We start from the raw sequence: 3,724 nt of genomic DNA, 5'->3' as shown, positions 1-3,724 counted from the left end.
TAGTCGTGCTGGCGCCAAGCCACGGCAAGACTGCCGCAATGCTACCGGACATGCCAGACATCCCTATGGCACAGGATCCGAACATGCATATGGCACAGGATCCGGACGACAATGACAACGACAATGGTACATTTACCAACCTCGATAAGTACTTTGCCGAACATGGGTACGGTGACGAATTCTTCGGGCCTCCTTCTCAAGAACCCAACCCTGAAAAAGACGACCGCGATCATGCTGGTACCGTGGAGAAACCAAATTGCAACAGGCGTCGTCTGGCGTTCAGTTCTCAGGAGACGCCTCCAGCTACCACCTTCACCGAGCCTCAGATAGCCGAGGTGCCAAATATTACCAGCCCCAACACACTCAAGACACTACACCACAACCCTTGATTGGGGGCAGTTAACTGCCGGGAGAAATACCTGGACAAGGGCATATTATCTGTCGGGGATCATATAACTGCCAGCAAAATACGTAAAGGCAAATAAAATGCCGGTAGAACTAAACAAACGAAGGCAGATGCACTGCCGGGAATAATGACTCCTTTTCAGGTCATCGTATCTGCCGGCACAAGTAAAGCCCGACCCATTACCTGTCGGGGACTGTGTATATGGCGCGCGACCTAAATAATTGGGCCCAAAGCAATCCGAGGCCTGGCCCAAATAGCGCCTCCCCCAAATCCACCTGCCCTAGCTTCCACCCCGACCACTTCCATCGCCGGGCACCTTCTGCCGCGCCCAACCACCGTACGCCACCCCCAGCAACCCACCGTACTGCTAGATCCCTCCCCGACTATTGTCACCAGTCCATCAGGCCGGGCACCGCTCGGGGGCCCACAGATGCGAGAGGAGGCCGTCGTAGCATCGGGCGGCATTGACCAGAAGGAGGTGAAGGAAGGAAGAGAAGGAGGACGTCGAAGCAGCCCACACCGCGGATCCAATGCGGGGATTCGGGAAGGAAGGACACAGTTGCGCGGCCCCCGGATCTGGCGAAGGACATGCGCGAGAGGCGGCCAACGGGGCATGGGGAACAACTCCAGATCCGGACGGCCCGAGCAGAGCATGAAGCCAGGAAAGAGGGGCGGGTGTTTGGATTTGTTGAGATTGACGCACACACAAGCTTTTGCTGGCCGCCGCTGCCCTGCGAGCGGCACTGGGGTGAGCGACCTGGAACTAAAGGATGCCCACTGTCTTGTACTCACATCAGCAAACCCGTCTTCGTATTTCCATCACTGAAACCAGGTAACATATGGATTTCTCCTCGCCTCTAGTAGATAATCCAGATTTCTTTTGTCTTCCGCAAGATTTTGTGCTGATGTGATACGCAGAACTTGGACGCATATCAATTGTTTGACCCATGTGCTAGAACGATCTGATGTAGTTTGTGTGCTATACCTGTTTACATGTAGAATTTTTCATCGGTTGTACTTGAATATTGGAATGAAGGTGCTAAAGTTTAGCAAGTCATACATTTTATTTCTTCATTTCTATAAGTTGTGCCTTTTGGGTTTTGAAAGTTATCAATTATTACTTTTGATATATAGTTGGATTATTTCTGGAGCGAGGTAAATCACTTTACAGTTTGCAATTCTCCTTTATATGTGATTTCCACATGTAGTTTATTTTTCTCTATTAGTTATTCCAAAGTGCATCCATATGCAGGTTCATCTGCTCAGGTTCATAACTTCACTTTTGTGCTTGTGTTGTTCCCTGTTGCAGATCATGATGTATGATGAAATGGTATCAAGGTTTTCCTTTTGAAAAAACACATGTCAAAACTTTCCATCATGCCAATCTCCAGTACTTACTTCCCATGCCAATCTCAAGTTTTGGTATGTCAACTTCAGTTTCATATGACATATTTCACATGCCTTAATTTTGCTATTGGTTGATTACTGAGGTTTTTAGATGAAGTGATACTCTAGTACTTACTATTTTTTCAGTGATTCTAGAAGCCATATAGAGCCTTCATTGCTTGAATAACAGAAGTGTTTGATACTCCCCACTATTCTCAATGTTTTCATTGGTATGTAAAATAAAAGGATAATCGACCTTATGTTTTCTCCTTAGTTTATCACATCAGTATCGTGTAAATACTTTATGGTTTCTCCCCAAATTAACAAGGAATATCTCCAGTGGATGTGTTCAATAAGCGTAGATAGACATATACATGTTTGCCCTTTGCATTGCCTGTTACAATTTATTTCTATTGGAATTCGCATACATGTATGCTGTGATTTCAGCTCGCATGTTGCGTGCAGATTTCTGACCAATTCTTTTTAATTTGTTCAGGTAGAAATGCACATTGGTGGCTGTACAGGTACTTATGCAAGTGCATGTGAACTAACTGATAGAAATAAGGTTTCTCCCGGTACCCAACCAATTAGCCTTCGTACATTCTCGTCAAAGGGCACAACCCACATGTTTTCTTCATCTGATAGACCAACTATTATCTACAGTCGCAATAAGTTGTTGTACAACAATGTCAATCTAAAAGAAGTTAATCACATGTGTCCTTTTAATACAGCTGCTTTTCCTGACAGGTTTCTCTCTCTCTCTCTCTCTCTCTCTCTCTCTCTCTCTGGAATGACTCTTTTTTCAGTTTAGTACTTTCCATATTTAGCCCTTAATGCTTGTACGTAGTTGGTCCAATTTTCACAGGAGAATTACGTTGCATTATATCTTTGCCTATCTCCTTGATTGGATAGTTCATTGTTTTCAAGTATTTTTCTGCCGGTAGAATCAAAATATTTGAACCTATCTTGTTTACAATATGATGAAACCTGACATATTCTGTGCTGATAACAATGGTGTTAATAATTCGCTTTTTATTTTTCCATTCAGTATGTTCTTGATGCATACAAGAAAATGCGATGATTATTATTCAACATTTAGATTCTTACTCTGCACAAAATTTTATGGAGTAATGCAAATGGCTGCTAGTGCTAACCTATTCTACTAGATGATATCGACCTCTCACATTGTCCTTCTGTTCCATTTCATTAATTTATTGGCAGCAATTATTTGGAAACAACAAGATTGTTTTAAATCAGCTCTTAAGGTGGTTTCTTTTGTGTATATTATAGCCATGCAATTGCTAAACAAGGTCAACTTTCAATTGGGACTATTGATGATATCCATAAGCTTCATATTCGCATGATTCCGTTGAATAAACAAGCACATCGCATTTGCCATCAGGAACAATCCAGGACATGGTGTTCTACAATTTTAAGTATATCCATAATAGTATTGAGGAAAGCGAGTCTCATTTTATTTGTCTGATGAATCATCAAACTTTTGAGTTTCTGTCAGCTCCACACCCTACTTCTTCAGATCTGCAGGTTCTAGGTTTGGATTAAATTCCATATATTCCCGTACCACAAACATCTGCTTTGTCCAGTCTCGAGTGTATGCTTTAAAAGTGTCTAATTCGCACTGGAAAAAAACTGGAACCATTACATACTGAAACATCTACGAAAATCCTAACTAATTGTACCTACAACAGTCCCTAACATCCAAACTATTCTGGCCTTAATGTGTAGATTTAAAATCTGGAACAAGAGCTTCATTAATTTGAGTTTCCGGTCTTTTGCAGGTTTCCCAAAGATACGTAGGTTGATGGAGGTTTGAAAGATCCAAGTGTTGCTGAAGATTTGGAAGACCTACAATTAAGTTGGTGGCTGTTTTGGCACATAGGACATCGTATGCTCATTTTGGTTGTATGGCAC

At 42.7% G+C, this 3,724-nt stretch overlaps 1 long non-coding RNA gene across 2 annotated transcripts; it reads left to right on the top strand.

The window, feature by feature from the left end:
* Positions 1-639: 639 nt before the first annotated feature.
* Positions 640-2,551, top strand: LOC125540873. 2 transcript variants are annotated; one of them, XR_007297399.1, is made up of 4 exons: positions 640-1,238; positions 1,716-1,828; positions 1,940-2,022; positions 2,289-2,551. It is a non-coding gene; the product is annotated as an uncharacterized LOC125540873 (long non-coding RNA). The 2 variants fall into 2 exon arrangements; XR_007297398.1 differs by lacking the exon at positions 1,940-2,022 and having other exon boundaries at positions 641-1,238.
* The last annotated feature ends 1,173 nt before the right edge of the window (positions 2,552-3,724 follow it).

The sequence above is a fragment of the Triticum urartu genome, chromosome 2 (assembly GCF_003073215.2).
Source record: "Triticum urartu cultivar G1812 chromosome 2, Tu2.1, whole genome shotgun sequence".
In the NCBI taxonomy this organism is placed as follows: domain Eukaryota; kingdom Viridiplantae; phylum Streptophyta; class Magnoliopsida; order Poales; family Poaceae; genus Triticum; species Triticum urartu.
Note: the sequence above shows the minus strand (reverse complement) of the source record. Positions and strands in the feature narration are given on the sequence as shown.